The 19308-nt window shown below is 35.1% G+C and overlaps 1 long non-coding RNA gene across 1 annotated transcript; it reads right to left on the bottom strand.

The window, feature by feature from the left end:
* Nucleotides 1-3504: 3504 nt before the first annotated feature.
* On the bottom strand, nucleotides 3505-17071 carry LOC125655584 (uncharacterized). Its single transcript, XR_008797340.1, has 4 exons — nucleotides 16800-17071; nucleotides 12685-12786; nucleotides 8982-9877; nucleotides 3505-8538 (listed from the first exon to the last, which is right to left on the bottom strand). It is a non-coding gene; the product is annotated as an uncharacterized LOC125655584 (long non-coding RNA).
* Nucleotides 17072-19308: the final 2237 nt, after the last annotated feature.

The raw sequence follows: 19308 nt of genomic DNA, 5'->3' as shown, positions 1-19308 counted from the left end.
GTTTGTGTGCAGATTGCATCAATAAACATGTGGAAAGCTGGACTCCCTATAACATGACATCGGTCCTTTAAAATACAGAAATGTGGCTTTTCCAAATTATTATTTCAAAGTACGAGACGAAAAGTAAAGAAACAGAAAGCAAATTATCCATTACAAGGGCCGAATTTGATGAAATGGAAACAGGACAAATAAAAGCACAGAAAATCCAGGCACCAAGAAGTAGACACCACTTTCAATACACTTCGGTCCTTGATCAAATCCATGAAAGAGAATCACCTCGATGCTCTCAAATCCAATTAATCCAAAATAGATAATTGTATTCTAGACATGATCCAAACAGTTCAACAACATAAAATGATTATAAAATCAAATCAATGTACTGTAAACCGCTAAATTGACTTATTAAAATTCTGTATGCAATGCTTATGAGGAGGAACAACAGGAGAAGAAAGTAGTCCATGCATTATCATTTGCTTTCACACGACTAGATAATACATTTTCTGTAAGGAAATAACAGATATGTATGGCAAGGATTGTCATAAAATTGTTCACCATGTTGAAGTATAAAGCCATATGCCATTGAAAAACACAATAGTCATTAGAATAATTTTGACACCAACCGGAAAGCAAAACCCTACCCCTAAGGTCATGAATTTTTTACAATTTTTTCCTTCTAAATATCTATTTAGCCTGAAATTATACATTTTGGTGATCGTACTTGTACTCCAACTGCCCTTTCAAAAGGTGAAATTCTTCAACACCATGCTTCAGTTTTAGACACATTTGATATCCCTGTCAATGGGTCGGATGAATATGAGTTACCGTACCTATAACGGATTCCTAAACTACATAAAAACCCTTACAAACAAAGATACATTGCTGGATCCAGTAAGTGCTCTACCAAGCCCTATCTTTGCTCCTCATGAAAATATTAACATCTGTGAAGGAGAAACGTCAAACGTACTGTGCCACTATATATGCCAGAAATGGTGTAAATCAAACGTGGATTCTAAAAATTTTAAAGAACCTTTAATAAACTTGAAATCGCAAAACTTTTCTCTAATCAAAACATCAAAACGTATGACTTTTCAACACTTTATATTACCAGGCCGTGAGTGACTCAGGTTACCTAAAGATAAAGAACATTACTAGGCCGTGAGTGACCTAATGATAAAGACCATTCCTCACGATGAATTAAAGACTAAACTTTTTGACATCATAGACAGTTGCTTCTTAACAAAAATGGAAAACGCAAATAGTCATATCTAGTGATCGGTCATCAAACAAATTCTTTGTTAAACACCACTTTGATTCCACGCACAAATACTCTGAAGTTCAAATTCTAAAACAATACGCTGCAGTTCCTCATTGTCAATATCTTCTTGGTCTTTGGTGATCAGGTATTCCAACAGTCTGTTTGAATTCCCATGGACAAGAATTGTGCTCCTTTGTTAGCTGACCTGGTTTTATATTCCTATAAAGCAGAATTTATCAAAAGACTTCTACCTGAGAAGAAAAAAATTCTTACTGTGGCCTTCAGTTCGACATTTAGATATATCGATGTCGTTGTATCTATTAACAATAATAATTTTCATTCATATGTCGATTCGATATATCCCTGTGAGCTCGAAATAAAAGACACCACAGAGTCGTCCACTTCTGCTTCATATTTAGATATTTCATTGAAAGTAGATATCAAAGGCAAACTAAACAACTCAACTGTATGACAAACGGGATGATTTCAGCTTCTCCATCGTCAACTTCCCATATTTATGTTGCAATATTTCATTATCACCTGCATATGGTATTTATATCTCTCAACTGATTTGATAAGCAAGAGCTTGTTCTTCCTATAGTCAGTTTTTAAATCGAGGCAGGCTACTGACAAACCAGTTGGTGGTGCAGGGATTTCAACATTTTCCTTTTAAAAATCATTTCGCAAATTTTATGGTCGTTATAACGATCTAGTTTGCTTATACAACCTATCATTGGATCAAATGCTGTCTGACGTGTTTCATACCGATTGTTAGGCCGTCCTTGGAATACTGATTTCGACTACAGAGAACTCCGTTTACCTGATCAGGATATAAGGTCCACGGCGGGTGTGACCGGTCAACAGGGGATGCTTACTCCTCCTAGGCACCTGATCCCACCTCTGGTGTGTCCAGGGGTCCGTGTTTGCCCAACTATGTATTTTGTATTGCTTATAGGATATATGAGATTGATCACTGTTCGTTATCCTCAACATTTATCAATAGCATTAAGGAAGATGTTTTAAATGTTAAACACTACACATGTATACCCAGTTTGGCCGCGCCCTGGAGTCTGAACCTCTACCCCGAGAATCATGAAATTTATAATTTTGGCAAAGGTATTCCTGTTCTACAAGACTATAGTCCTATTGCACGCTCCGACGTCATGTCGTGTCAAAGGTTAATCGGGGATAGATTGAACATCCCGGCCCTCGCTCTGCAGTAAACATCGAGTCAAACGGAAAAAAACAACTTGTCTGTAAAAACACGTCAATTTTTAATCAACTTGGGTACATACAAAGTTTAAACGATCAGTATTGGTAAGGTCTAAGTATGCGGATAGCGATCGGAACAGAATTTGATTAAGTTGCATTCAATTTTATTTTTATATCTTTCTTAATTGTGTGCCACCCACACCAACATTGTCGTGATATTTCATTGCTCATCACACCGTGTTTCACCGTGAATTTATATATACATGTAGATACAGACTCAGAAATGAACGCAACGCCTTTATTTTCCAATGAGAGAAATCATCCAGATTACAAGTCTGATCGACAGTATCCATTTTGTTTAAAGATATATCTATATATCATATACCAAAATTAAAAAATGCCAATCAAAAAGATCCGCGGTGTACGACTTCAAGAATAACGCAGGCATCCATTGTTGTTTACGTTAACACGGCTATCCCCGATTGACCTTTGACATGCATATATAATTAGCTGTAACAACATGGCGATTTCGTACGTGCAATAGGACTATGCGATACTTTTTTTTTTAGAGGTGAGACGTTGTAGAAAAGAAAAATGTTGAAAATTGGTGAAGTTTTGGCAGTGTTTAAAAATTTACAAAGAATTACGATGGTAGTTATCGGAAATTATATTAAGTGTTCGGTTGCTAACACACGACGGATGGTGACCAAATGTAATAGAAATGAATGGAAATTATAAAGTATGTCATTCATAACTACATATTAGATGATTAACTTAATACTGTCTTCTAGGGGCCTCCGTGGCCAAGTGGTTAGAGCATCGCGCTAAAAATCGCACGGCCTCTCATCTCTGTCGGCGTGGGTTCGAATTCCGCTCGCGCCGGTAAGTGAGAAAGTTTCCCTGTTTACTTTCGGAAGGTAGGTGGTCTCTTCCCAGGTACTTTGTATCTGGGTTCTCTCTTCCACCAATAAAAACTGGGCGCCACCAGATAACTGAAAATTTGTTGAGTGTGGCGGAAAACATCAATCAATCAATAATACTGTCTTCTAGTTTAATAGCGCATGATACATTTTAGAATACAACTAAAATGAAACCAATCCATCATTTGATACATTTGTCAAGCAAACAAGTAAGAACAAATAACTGAATAAAACAGAAAAATGCACATACTAATTACATAACCAAGTAGCCAGTGCCAGTGATATTCATGCCAAAATATAACAACATAATAATGAAATACTGTACACTTCTTTCCAGGAATCATTCAGATGTACAGAAATATGCATCCTTATGACGTATACTACAGAGGCCAATGCATAATTACCAGTAGTAATCGAAACATGAAAGTAGAGTTATTTTTGTAATCAATAATGAACTTGATTGCAATTCAAAATGAGGTTGGAGAGAATGTGAATCCAACCAAATCAGAAAAATGCACGTACCATTGTAAGCAAAACTTAGGAAGTTATTAAAAAATGTTCATTTATACATGTGCGAAATTGCTAGCTTTAAAAATGAAGGCTAGCGATCAACAAGAGTGGAGAAATCTCATTTGTCAACATGAAAGTTGTACAGTTCATGTTACAAGTGCAAGAGAATATTATACCAACAACATCCAGAGGCATACACTGTACATGTCAACAACAAACGCTTCTACTTAAGTTCTTATGGCACACAAATATCATTTACATACATCATACTTCAATCTTCCACGAGTTTCATGAAAACATGAATGATGATAAGTATATAACTTCCAATAGAGACTAACATATACGTACACGGATTTACTTATCATGCACTGTAGGGATTTTCATGTTTAAAAAATATATCAAATAAACACAAGACAAAAACAAAAAAATTAGTTTGTACACAAGTTCACTGTACATGTACTCATCAACATGTGCGTATCACAATTTCTCACATCTTATAAGAGTTATGGGATTGATCACTGTTCGTTATCTTCTCCTTTCATCTTCTTCAAACAAAATTGCAATAACATTTTATCATGTTCTCATGTAATGATTTCAGTCACATCAAACAAAAATACCTCGTACGAAACAAACAAAAACAGCAACAACAAAAAAAGTTTGTACACAAGTACATTGCACTAATTTCGCACATTTTCGTAAAACAATGCTGTACTATTTTCTCATCTAATGATTTCAGTCACATCAAACTTGCACTAGTTTTCATTTGTCACATTTTCTGTATATCTTAAACTTATCACAAATTCTCGTCAAGTTCAAATACTTTACTCAAAATACATTTCAAGTTTCTACTTTGAATGTCACATTTATTGCAACATGTAGGTTCAAATATTTCAAGACATTCTTTGAAATATTGTAAACCTCTTCCCAAAATACTGTACTTAACTAAGAGATTTCTCCGAAAATTTCAAACTTACTTATGCTGTTATTTAAACAGGTTTCCACATTTCCTCAATACACAAATTATTTCATAAAAATGCTACATGTTCACAAAACACTTCAATCAAGATTTTATATTTTTTACATAAAAATAGAATATCACATCACATAAATATTACTAAATTGTATCCATGGTAAACGAACTATTTCTGCGTTATTGCTTAAATGGCCCTTAAGGAAATGGATCAGCTTGATTGGTCCCCTAACAGACATATTGCATACTAGTATTAGACAGAACCAGTCTAATATTGCTTGGTGGACAAAACAGCCGATAGGTGGCGGTTATCTGGAAACAGATAAAACTAAGGAACAAATGTAGCAACAAAATGTGCTCAGATATGCTTAGCGCTTTAATAGTGTCCGAAGTCACCAACTACAAATCCAAACTCGAGGAATACAGAAACATGCCTATTGATATTGATGTCAAACTGCCATCACTCAAAACCAACACAGTCCAAGGGAGATAACTCAGCCTGGAATTAGGAGAATACAAGGCTTGCCTGACACAGACAACACTGTCCAGTCTGACAGAGGAAGTATACTATTTATCTTTGCAAAGTTACTAGACCAAGCAAAATCAATTACTAGATTCCTAATTTAAGGCAGTGTGGAGGAAAGTCCGGAAAACTACAACAAATTGCTTTTAAATACGATAAAACTGTTTTGAAATGATAATATAATTCTTTTTAACACTTTAACAAATGTGTCGTTCATTCTTTAAATTTCATATCATATGACATCATAGTAGGCTTAAAATACCTTTCCGTCAATCAAAGCGGAATGGTGAAGATGCTCCGATGCGGTACCTAGGCTCAAGAACAAGATGCAATATATTGTCTTGATTGAATGATAGTGGTCATAGGAAATAACAATCTAATGCGTTCATTATATTCCTTTTATTTTCATTATCATTTAAAGTATATAAATTTGTAATAGAGTCCGTGTGTGAATGCTCAACTAATCCTAAGGCAAAAAGATTTCCTTTTCGATTTTTTTTTCTACAAAAGACGTTTTAATTTATTATTTAGGGGTGTATTTCTGATTATTCCTTAGAAATTGACTGTATATGTGTATATACATGTAGAAGTATTTGTACATGGAGTCTAAGAATCTACAAACACGTCCTACTGTACGATTGTTGTGAAACTGTCCCCCACAAAGCCACGGTGAACTTTTTCATAAAAACCTATGCAAGGACTGTTATAGGAGCACCTAGAACTCCGATTATCTAAAAGGTACAATGTTGTCCCCTGTAAACAGAGACAGTCAACGTCTACAATACTAGCTGTCCAGATTAAAACTTTCCTGTCTGTTCTACTATCGTCTTCACTGTTAAACACAAGGTCACGGTGCATCATGATCAGATGTTCTGATAAAAGAAATCAGCTCAACAGATTTAAACTAGAGACCAGAACTTATCCACGATATGAAGAAATGGTATCTGATGTCCAAACTGAAAAAGCCAAATTAGAAACGAATTACGGGAAACTGACAACACCTGCTGACCAACAAGATGAGGTCACGGTCATTGTAACATTGTAAACCAACGGGAATCCGACATTGAGGAGATGAAAAATAGACACCATGCTGTTTAGATAAACACACAAATGAAATCAATCACAATATAGAACTCGAAATAATAATTCAGGACCTTTGAATAGGTCAATACTTGAATTCAATGACGTCCCACTACTCTACACATCGGGGGATCTATAGAGGGATTGGACTACGGGGTTGAACATTGTTTAAAAGAAAGGTCATTCTTTCCCATTTTAAGGTCGTCTACCCTCTCTCCCAGTCGCAATCCCCCACCTTGATTTTTTATTCTGGAATCGCACTTGCTTTACATAGAAATCTAAGAGTGATGAGTTAAGAAAATTACCAACTAAAGGAAGAATACTATTTGTCTTTGCAAAGTTACTAGACCAAGCAAAATCAATTACTAGATTCCTAATTTAAGGCATTGTGGAGGAAACTACAACAAATTGCTTTTAAATACGATAAAAATGTTTTAAATTTACAATATAATTATTTTTTAACACTTTAACAAAGATGCCGTTCATTGTTTAAATTTTATATCACATGGCATCATAGTGGACTTCAAATACCTTTCCGTCATTCAAAGCGGAATGGTGAAGGAGACGTTCCGATGCGGTAACTAGGCTCACAAAGATGCAATATATTGTCTTAATTTAATGATGGTAGTCAGAGGAAATAACAATCTAATACACATCCATGTGAACAAGGCTTAGTCTCACAGTGGACTGTTTTTATTTCACTCTTGTACTTGATCTGTCTAGTTCTTTGTATTCTTTTTATTTTCAGTGTGTGGGATCTATATCACTTAAATTATATCAATTTGTAATAGAGTCCGTATGATTTGCTTCATCTATTTATAAGAGATCGATATCATAATGTTTCTTATTATTGAAAAATAATATTCGCCTCTCGTTAAAATATGTATGGTCTGCATATAATGACATCACTCAAATAAATAGGGGCGCTAGTAGGGGACATGTATTGTTTTTGCAATGCTCTCAGAATGCGTGATTTACTGGGGATCGTTATTCAAATTATGCAAAAAGTATGCTTTTCTTCAATTTCTGAGAATATTACAGGTTGTTGGACTTGGTTACTTTTGAACAAGGAATACTACGGTATATTGTACAGAACCCCAATCTATAGCATAAGGAACAAATATTTATAATATGATGTGTATAACTGATCTAGCCTCCTCCCATCTTACTGCTAACGATACATGTACGTGCATTGGGATCCGCTCAGAATCCTGGCATTAATCAAACTGGCCTGAAGGTTATAAAACTTTTTTGAGCATGATTTCATACTGAAACTCCGTGCTCTCAATCGTACCCATACTTAAAAGTTAGGGCTATACAATTTTTATAAAATCATTCTAATACTCAAATGGAGTATATGCTCAAGATTTTTCGAGTATGCTTCGGAGCTTGCTCAGAGTTGTACTCAAACCAAACATGGCAAAGCTTGAGTATGAGTACAGTACATGTTCTATAACCTTCAGACCTAATCATTATCATTCCAAGCCCTCAATCTCATATTTTCGTAAATTGCACAACGTTCCTGTCTCAGTAAGTAAAATGATTGAGTTTCACCTGGTGCGTGCATGTTCAAGTAAACCTAACGCAAAAAGATTTCCTTTTTGATTTCTTTTCTCTAAAAGACGTTTTAATTTATTATTTATGAGATATATTTCTGTTTATTCCTTTGAAATTGACTGTATGTATATACATGTACGAGGGTCTCTGTACATGGAGTCTAAGAATCTACACACACCTCCTACTGTACGACTGTTGTGAAATTGTCCCCCACAAAGCCACGGTGAACTTTTTCATATAAACCTATGCAAGGACACTTATAGCAACACCTAGAACTCCGATCATCTAAAAGGTACAATGTTGTCCCCTGTAAACAGAGACAGTCAACGTCTACAATACTAGATGTCTAGATTAAAACTTTCCTGTCTCTTCTACTATCGTCTTCACTGTTAAACACAAAGGTCACAGTGCATCATGATCAGATGTTCTGATGAAAGAAATCAGCTCAAAGGATTTAAACTGGAGACCAGAACTTATCCACGATATGAAGAAATGGTATCCGATGTCCAAACTGAAAAAGCCAAATTAGAAACAAATTACGGGAAACTGACACCAACTGCTGACCAACAAGGTGAGGTTACTGCCATTGCAAACCAACGGAAATCCGACATTGGGGAGATGAAAAACAGATACCATGCTGTTTAGATAAACACACAAATGAAATCACCCACGTTATAGAACTCAAAAAGATAACTCAGGACCTTTGAATAGGTCAATACTGGAATCCAATGACGTCTCACTACTCTACACATCGGGGAATCTATAGAGGGATTGGACTACGGGGGTTGAACAATGTTTATCAGAAAGGTCATTCTTTCCCATTTTAAGGTCGTCTATCCCCTCTCCCAGGTCGCAATCCCCCACCTTGATTTTTTATTCTGGAATCGCACTTACTCCCCATACAAATCTAAGAATGAGTTTAGAAAATTACCGACTAAAGTCCGAGTTACATACCAAGTTTGTCTTCTCAGAAAATAAACAAAGATCAGCTCCATGAAAGGTTTAGTTCTCTGTCGTCATTATCCATTACAAAAGAAAAACATGGCGATGCATTGAAGTCACCAGAAGTTGCATCCTCTCCTCCAGTCAATCACAGTAGATCTCTGCCATCAAAGGCATATCTATTCCGTGTCACGGTCTAGATGATGACGAGGTCTGGACATGTGATTATGACAAAATGGTGAAGTTCCTCGGCCTCCTTTAGAAAATACTGAAGTCTGTCCAAACAGCGTCCGGGAACACACCCACGTGGCATAGCAGTGACACGTGACATAGCAGTGACACAGGACACGTGACATAGCAGGGACACGTGACATAGCAGTGACACGGGAAGGATATCGTGTTTATACTGGCTATAAAAGAACTGTAATCAGTGAAGAATAAACAGATACAGACTCAGACTACAGGAATGGACACGTCTCTCTGTCTGCAGTACCTCCTCTGGTGATCTCCTGGTTACCATGGACAGTGATGGTAAAAAACAATCCAAAGTTGTCCGTTACTCTGCTACACAAAGACATAGATAAACCATGCAGTTTGATGTATTCATTGATTGTCTTAAATATATCAGTGAAACAGGAACCTGGATATTTGCGTGGCTGACTATTGGTCTAGTGCAGTAGTGGTGGTAAATCAGGCAGGAAAACGCCAATTTAGATACATTGGTCTGCTCTCTAATACCACATAATCATTTGGTCACTACAGACAGCCAGAGTCACATCCTGACAGGTGACTAGGACAATCGCCTGATCAACATCTTAGAACAGGACGGACAGTTCCTCCGTTGCATTGATATCTGGTTTACGCAATCCATAACGTCAGAGACAACTTCTTTGTGGTCCAGTATGGCGCTGTTAAAGTGAAGAAAATACAACATCTATAAACATTTGAGTTAATTGATATCCTTAAGATTTTCAATATATATATGTAACTGATAAAATATCCCTATCATTGCAATTTAATTCAGTCACATATATTTCAGCATTAAAATGGCATTTTAGATATTTCATATGCTACACTACAACACATTTACTTGTTCTTTTTCGGCTGTTCCACACACACACACACACACACACACACACACTTGGGTCGCAGCCCTTCCCCATCAAAATGTTCGAGATCCGCCCCTGTGATATGAACACTTGATGAAATGAGGTATAGTGTTTGGTGACTGATATGAAGTTGAATGTCATTTTATACACTTGGGAAATTTTACAGGACGGTTTGGTGACATGTATTGTTATAAAACTTTCTTGTATTGTCACAATCTCTACCCAGAGTTATCGTTCCTTACACTCACTTACACCTGAGCTGTCAACGTCTCAAGGATTTTACAAGATTTTTGTAAAATGGCACGTATGCTCAAATAAAGTATGGTTTTGACTTCAGTTACAAAAATATACGTAAATAAATAAATATTGAGCAGATGTCAAGTCTTTTTGTGATACAAGAAGCATTGATTTGGGTTGAAAAGTAGATATTGGGTAGTTTTATTGCACCAGGCCTATACATAGGTACATGAAGAATATATAGTAATGGAAAAAAATATTCAAATAGTTGCTTGTCCTACATTTTCCTGATATTTTATAAAATAGTTCTTAGTTTTATTAGCCGTAAAAAAAAAAAGTGGATTTACACGTGGAATAACATTGTTTATTTTGAGACGTTAACAGAGGTGTAAGTGAAAGCAAGGAACGACAACTCCGGGTAGAGATTGGTATTGTCACTAACCCAGATGCTTCATACTATGAAAATTATGTCACGTCCAAAAATATTCCAGTGTAAAATTTTAAACCAATATTGTACCTGTAAATCTTAAGTACATGTCAGTGCTTGCATATTGATTAATGAAGTGCACCTTGCAGTTCTGGAGAAGATGTTTCAAAATTTTCTAAAACATTAGTATGTAGAAAAAAATGCCCCCCCCCCCCCCTTGGAATCCCCACTCTGGTCTCCGGTATTTGTTGTGAACAAATTTAATTCTCACACTTTCATTCATCAACCCACATTATTATGACTATTTCTAATGTACATTTACCATTGCAAATGAGGACCGAGCTATTCATTTGAACAAAATTATCATCTACATCCGGAATGTTATGTACAAAGTATGGTTGAAACTGGCGTAGTTGTTGAAGGTCAAAAATGTGAAAAGTGAAGACAGAAGGAGAATGATTGGGGACAGACAGACGGACGGACATCCAGAACCACTTAACCCCAATCTCAGATATACGTAGTCGGTACCACTGAGCGACTTAGTCATCATCGATAGAATGAGTTTGCGCATTACAAAATATTCGATTGATTTATATTTATTGCAAGGAGAAGATGGAGAGGGGAGAATTCAAGCTCGGGTTGCAACCACTCCCCTCCTTTTGATGTTTTTAACCGCTCCTAGCTGTCCCATAGTTTTTGTAGATTTGCAGATAAACTTCAGTAAATTGTCATAAAAGGGTAGTGGCTGCAACCCGAGTTTGAACTGTCGCACCTCTTCAAAGGAAGGGGCAGCGGGAGAGGACAAATTGGCAGAACTGACAATTTTTGATGGGATGCTAGCCCAGAACCCCACCCCACCCCTTCTCTAGATCTGTTACTATGAAGTGTACGTGTCGGATTCATATTAGAGTTGGGAACTTAAAAATATCCATAACACAAAAGAATCTATAATTAGTTAATAATGAAATTGTTAAATAAGTGTTTTGTAATCTCATATTTGTAATTTAACAGACAATTTGATAATTTGAACTTCCTTATTTTCAACACGGAGAGCTTTCGTTCATTTCGCATCCTATGGTACATGTCAATCAAAATGTTAAAATGAAGATTCGACATTATAAATGTGCAAGTTAGTGTTGAAAAATCGGGAAAATGTCATTATCGATAATCGGTCATAATAAGAAGAACTCTATCGATCAATGATCGATATTTACATGTAGTTGATAAATGTTTATTATTTTTGGGGTTATTTCTATTTAGTTTTATGGATACAAACTAGTTGATGTCACCGAATTCCCACTTTTCAATGTGGAGTCCACTCTGACTCTCCCTTGCACATGTCTCGATATAAAAGGGAGATAAACAGTCAGGTGAATCTCGGATTAGATATTTTAAAATTAGTGTACAGGCGACAATCGATTATGAAAATTAGAATCGATAATCAGAATCGAAGAGCCAAAAATGATCGACAATCGATCGTCGGCGGCAATCGTTTCATCACTAGTGCAATCATTGATATTTTGATAGCTACCTGAGAAATACATTATTTATCGAGAGGTGGGGGGGGGGGGGGGTGCAAGTTGAATAATGTACTTTGAGGGTGCATGTAGCTAAAGCACCTGATCTTACCTCCTCCAAATCCCGGGGTCCGTGTTTGCCCAACTTTTAATTTTGTATACAGTCATGAGATAGATCACAATTCGTTATCTTCATCTGATCATAAATATTGCACCGAATAAAAGATGAACTTACAGCATCTTTCGGAGGAGGTATGCGTTCCTTAATCGAATGTACAGGGAAAACAAGAGCCCCGTGTACTTAACGGTCACCTGAGGAACAAACAATACATTGCCAATAATTTCCATACGAAATTTTGATAAAGTACTTTCTCAACTTTTCCAGCAAACTACATCCCCCATAAAATTACTGCACATAGACTTACCGTAGGTTTGGCCAAATGTAAATATACAGAATATTTACACCATGCAGTAGCTGCACAATTGCGCTTGCGCCACCGCATATTTCGTCATTGTAGAATACGACTCTGAAAAGAAATACTACTGATCAGTACACCCGTGTGATAATACGAATCACTATCAATACAGTATAGTATAGATATTGCATGTAGTGAAGGGTAACATTGACATGTTTCACCGCGAGAAAAAATAAACACTGTCAACCGAGGCTAGACTACGTTATAATATGATCAAAGTAAAAAAAAAATTATTTTAAAAATGTGGATTTTTGAAAACATTTAAAAACTCTAAGCCCTCATTGACTCCGAATTTTATATTTTTGTTTCGGATACTATAGATGATTGCACGTGTTACTGCTGTAGCTTCTCGACATGCCATTTCTAATAATAATAGAACATTGTACCGATAACCATCCCAATGAAGTTATGTAATATAGACAATATATATATAATCATATATATATATATATATATATATATATATATATATATATATACGCCCCTTTCTCCATCGCGATCAAACCCTAACTTAATTGATGGTACAGTCGTTTTCTGACTGATGAGGACATGTTTTCCGACCATGCATAACATGCAATTTGGTGTCAATGCAGTATAGTCCGATAATTATGCAGAAAGGCTTTTTGTCATGCACTTGGCACATTTATTTACTGACCATTTATTATTATGCTATAGGGCTGGTTCTTGTCATGCACTTGGCACATTCATTTACTGACCATTTATTATTATGCTATAGGGCTGGCTCTTGTCATGCACTTGGCACATTCATTTACTGACCATTTATTATTATGCTATAGGGCTGGTTCTCGCTCGATTGTTTGATATTTGTCTCTTTCGACACAATTTTCATTTTCATTGCATTCTTTGAATCTCACACCAAATATACATGTACTTGTACATACATGAATTCAAATATTCACACTTATTTGAATAACATTGCAATTTAAGCCTGATTATGTTTGTCACCATAAGCGGAGTATTATATGTCTATGTTATAAAAAAAAAATTAAAAGTGCAGAACTCCACCTATTTTTGTAGGTGATAGTCATTTCTATTCTAACTTTAACGTAATATACATAGAAAAGAAGTCCGATGGGGATACCATACCACTTGCATTGTTTATAAAAGCAAAAAGGGCAAATAAATTGCATTTTTTATTAGAGGAGAGGTCTTTTCCACCTTATTTCATTTCATATACAACTCCTTAAATGGTCAATGCTGAGTGATTCGTGTGATTCTTACTATCCTAACCTAATCACCGATAACGAAAACCGGAGTTTCCGATAACATTCAAAACGATCAACCGGATTTCCGATAACCAATTAAGATGAAAACTATTGCTTGTAGATTGACAAAACCTGATTCAACGGACACCGACCATATGTTATATTGTTGACAGTAAGTAATGGTTGATGAATTGCAGAAAATGTCGGGTTGCATTTACATACATGTACAATACAAATGGTGACCAAAATGCCTAACAAAATTGGTAAATTCTAGGCACCGTGTAATTCATGGACTGGAGTTATGGAGTGGAGTTATGGAGTGGAGTTTGGAGTCAAATTTTGGAGTCTGAGATTTTTAAAAAATATGAATGGAAAAAGACGTTTAAGAATTTGCATTAGTTTGAAAGTCTTCAATATTTTTGTATGATTGTTGGCTGCTTCACATCTGATTAGTAATTCACAGGAACAATGACCCAGTTAAAATTTATGTTTCTGACGCTTATGTAAGTAGTCAGAACTTGGGAAAATTAAACCAGAAGTGAATAGATAGACATGATACTGACGAAATAACTACGGTTCTTTCAAAATATTTGGAAATATTTTGAACATAATTAATCAACAGATTTAGTCTGCCTTACTGGTTGTTTAAATGCAGTTTCATTAGATGTGTTAACAAGCCTCTCAAGAGCTATTAGGTTCAGAGTTTATAGCAAAGAAAGCAATTTTTCGGTGTTACACCTACCGTTTTTCATAAAATTTTAAGAATATTAATTAATGAATTTTTAAAGCTATATGTGGCGTATCTGAGCTTAAAAAATGATATGAAATTGAGCGTAGATATACATGGTATATGTTATGTACGCTAAAATTAAAATTATCATCGATTTTGAACTCGGTGAACCTCTTGTTTCTATAGTTAAATTGACATTCAACTTTTCTGTTGAATCTTAATAAGATCCGCCAGGCGCATGACTGCGGGAAAATACAGAATTAAAGCCATGATGGAAGAATGTACATAATATTGTTAATATAGCATAATTTTCTTTTCCATATCTCCCTATCTCTTCCTCGCTTTTCTCTCTAAATCTGTTAAACTGCTTGTGTTCGCTGGTCTACCCCTCGTTTTCATTGTTCGCCATTATTGTTGATTGCCTACATATAGTGTCGTGGGATCAAATTAAGGCGGAGTTATTCAAATATATTATTTTTGTGGAGTCGGTAAATAAATCGGTTATTGTTTTAGATTTTTTATATCTTTGAAACACGATTGATTTAAATTGTGTAATTAACAGAAAAAGTCCTATCTTTATAGAAAATAATAAAAACAAATAGAAAGATCTTTTTCGTTTGGTTATCTGAACTTATCAAAAATATATTTAAAATAAGTTATACACTTATACCACTACATAGTAGTGATAGTCCACTCCCTCCCTCAAAAACTTGCACTCTTGCATTCCTATTCTGTAAGCATTCTCTCCCTTGTGCTAACCTAATAATTCTAACAGACAGATGCAATGTAAAATATCTTCATTAAAATGCTGCCTGAGAACAACAAAATCAGCCACGGGTCATATCACACCTCCAGTCAATTTAAGCAAAGTATTTATTGTTTTTGAAACAGTTTATCTTTATTAAACTTTGAATAAACTGTCACAGTTTTAGATAGTACACTAATTGACAATGAAAGCTCTATTAGATTACATTAGCTCATAGATAATTTTCTAAGTGAAAGCCCAGAATCCTTACACCCTGATTAAACTGTCAACAATGACCGTTTAATTTTGATCTATGCGACCTAGTGTTGGGTTAACTTAGTTTTCCGCAGAACAACATGAGTCACCAATATATTGAATGCATAGCAAAGTATATTATTTAAGTAAATGTATATGTGAATTGATAATCTTTTTAAAGTGCCATGTTAAGAAACCAAGTTGATAGTTGCATAATTAAAGTAAACGAGAGAAAAATCATTGAATAATCTTCCTCAATATGGATTATATGGAAATGAACCATGGAAGTAGCTATTTGAACGAATTTGCAAAAATCAAACAACCTTGTAACATTTTATTAACCTACATTGTACAGCTGTGTGGTCAAAAAACCTATAAAAGTTTTAGCAGACATAACAAAGATGTGACAGAAAGATAAAATTTAGTTTAGGGGTTTTATCACCTTCCAATTATGTGTTGAAAGCAATGGTGGTCATTATTTATATAACAGTTAAATTTGATTAAAACATAGAATAAACTGTCACTGTTTTAGGTAACATACTAATTGAAAATGAAAGCTCTGTTAGATTACATTAGCTCATAGAATTGTTTTCCAATTAAGTGAAAGGTCAGAATACTTCACACCCAGTTTCAGAGATGCTGGTGTTTTTCATAATGTCTTGGCTAAATATTAAACTAATACCTCTTACAGTTCAATATATATAAGGTGTCACCTAGTGGCAGAGGGACAGACAGACAATGGAAGGGTGTTCCATTAGTGCCCATGCTTTAGATGACACAAAATTAGATTCCATTGAACACTTCTTCTATTAACAAACAAAACCACAAAAGAAATTAATTTAAGTTTTTGCTTGAAAGCAAAAATTAAACTAAAGAAAAGAGAAAAAACAGACTCCAAAATTTGACTCCAAACTCCACTCCATAACTCCAGTCCATGAATTACACGGTGCCTAAATTCTACACCTGTAAACTTCCTATTCTTCTACATCGACACTATAGAATGAATCAGCGCATTTTTCTTTACTTTTAATATTTACGGTTCAACGCAAACTGGTTGTCACGCCCTAAAAGAACGTCAATCACAATGATTTTGAGTAAATAAACTTACCAGTCAGAAACCACGTTCAACAGAATGTCCGATAACTCCCGAATGGCCGATAACGCGTTTACCTGTGTGATTATAAACAAAGGAATTCCGCGCTACAGGTATAGGGTTAAATATATTAGTATTTACAACCAGTGTGTGCAGTGGATGACTTCCTGTATTTACTCACTGTCATCGAATACGTTGTTGATTTCGTTCTATTTTGTGAAATGAATAAAAGTTAATCGCTTTCATAAGCAAAGTCTACGATCATCGTTCTATTTCTGGATACATTTATGTAGTGAAGGACACATTGTTAAAAGTACGACAACTGTTAATTCTATTGCTAGAGTGTTGACGTTGTGATTCACTGAAGCAGCAGACCGTTACCATGTATATTACCTAGCTGTGTACTCTATGCGCACGTGTACAGTCACAAAGGAATTCAAAACTTTTATTTATACATGTAAATGAGGGTGTTTATTATGATCTAGCATTGCACTTTTCTTATATCTTCGCTATTTAATATTTTATATAATTATATATAATTCTGCCATTAAAGTCTGTAAATTTCTAATCAGGTATTTCACAATGGTTTATTGAAACCTTATAAAATCAAACGGACATGCATGGCAGGGCGCGGCGGAACCTGGTGAACATAACGTAGAAGAATCTAACTATATAAAAGAATACCTCTTGGGATTTTTTTTATTACCTTCACTTGCACAAATATAAAACAAATACATACATGTATCACATATCGCTGTTTAGTGTTTAAAATCAGTATGCAGTAGACAACACAACTAGGAAATACTTAATTAAATGTAACGGATTAACTTTATCGAAATTACATTTAAAACTGCAGAATCGTATCGTTAAAACGTACTGGAAAATGAGATATTATTGATTAAATCCCATCTTACTAGGATGCGGTCTAAATAAATCCCTTCGTTTGAGTAAGCCGGCTATTGTTAACCTAAAGACCCCGCGTGTGTCCGGTGAGGTATGAAGTATTGCGGTTTCCTACTGCCAGCTATACCTGAAGTGACTAAAATCGTATAGAAATATAATCAGCATTTCGCCTTACCAAAACTAAAGAAGTCGAACGATAGCTATTGCCTTAAACTAATACAAACGAAAAGAGTATTATAAATCAACCAGACACGTTATCTTAAATAATTACTGAAGTAAGTAATATGATCCACATTTTAACAACAATGATTGATGACACACGCACATGAATACGTATTTACCTTTCAAAGCCAACCGTTTACAGGACAAATCCTGGTACAAAAAAATGTAGGTTCACGCATACAGGCCGTGTGTATAGCTCAGGAGGTATTTAAAGTTTATGGTATCGTGTGCAAATTTTGCGGATAAGAACGTCGTCACAGCCGCTTGGGGTCAAATAAAGGTTACATCGACATCAAGCTTATGCGACCTATTTATGAAATGGTTTCCGTGTGTAGAGCTCAGCACGTTATGGCCACGTGACGGAATTTTTTTACCAATCTCCTGATGCCAAGTAATTGTATATTCAATGTAGAAACCCTTTACTGTAAATGTTGAATGAAATCAAGGCTAGTAGTAGTTCTTGAATACAGCTGTACTTATTCAAGCTTTGCACACGATCTGTGAGTGTATTTAAATCATATACATATCGACCTATAGTCCACGCTAGATGTCTAGTGGAGGTTTACCTGTGTAGAGCCTGTTATAACTGAGTGAATAAAATCGAATGGAAATCTCAACGTCATTCCGTCTATTCAATTTAGAAAGCTTTAGATGTAAAAATTGAATGAAATCAGTAATTGCTACACTTATTTTTTTAAACTTTGCACACGAGCTATGAATGTATTTTTAAAAGATCAATACAACAAATGAATTATATATAATGAATTAAAGCACAAACAAACAATTATAACACCCAACCTTACGTTTACCCCTAGGATCTAAACGATACATGTGATAATCAATTAATTGATATATAAAGCACTAAATAATCACAACTAGGTACTGAAAATTTTCGCCGAGTGGACTTACGCACTGGTTTGACAATCTTGCTAAGCGGTGGGTGCCGTACGTCGCTGGTTCGACCCCGGGCCTGGGGCGAAAATTTTCAGTACCATAGTTGTGATTATTTAGTGCTTTATATATATATATATATATATATATATATATATATATATATATATATATATATGGAAACACGCACACCAGAAAAAATTTGTTATCAATGGAAAGTGAAGTGAAATAAAACTTTAAATCTAATAGGGAAAAAAAAAATAAAACCATTCCAAAATTGAAAACACGACGTTTTCGTGAACTGAACAATATCCTGCATAACAATGGTGTGTTTAAGAGACACGGGACATATTAATGATATTCATTTTACACGATTTTATACGGCTTGAAATAAATATGTCTCCTATGAAGTCATTGTTACTATTTTCTTCAATTTTGAATGAGATGAAATTAATAAAATGACACCAATTTTGATATGTACATGTATGTTTTCTTTTAGTAAATCTTA

Source organism: Ostrea edulis, chromosome 7 (genome assembly GCF_947568905.1).
Source record: "Ostrea edulis chromosome 7, xbOstEdul1.1, whole genome shotgun sequence".
In the NCBI taxonomy this organism is placed as follows: Eukaryota; Metazoa; Mollusca; class Bivalvia; order Ostreida; family Ostreidae; genus Ostrea; species Ostrea edulis.
Note: the sequence above shows the minus strand (reverse complement) of the source record. Positions and strands in the feature narration are given on the sequence as shown.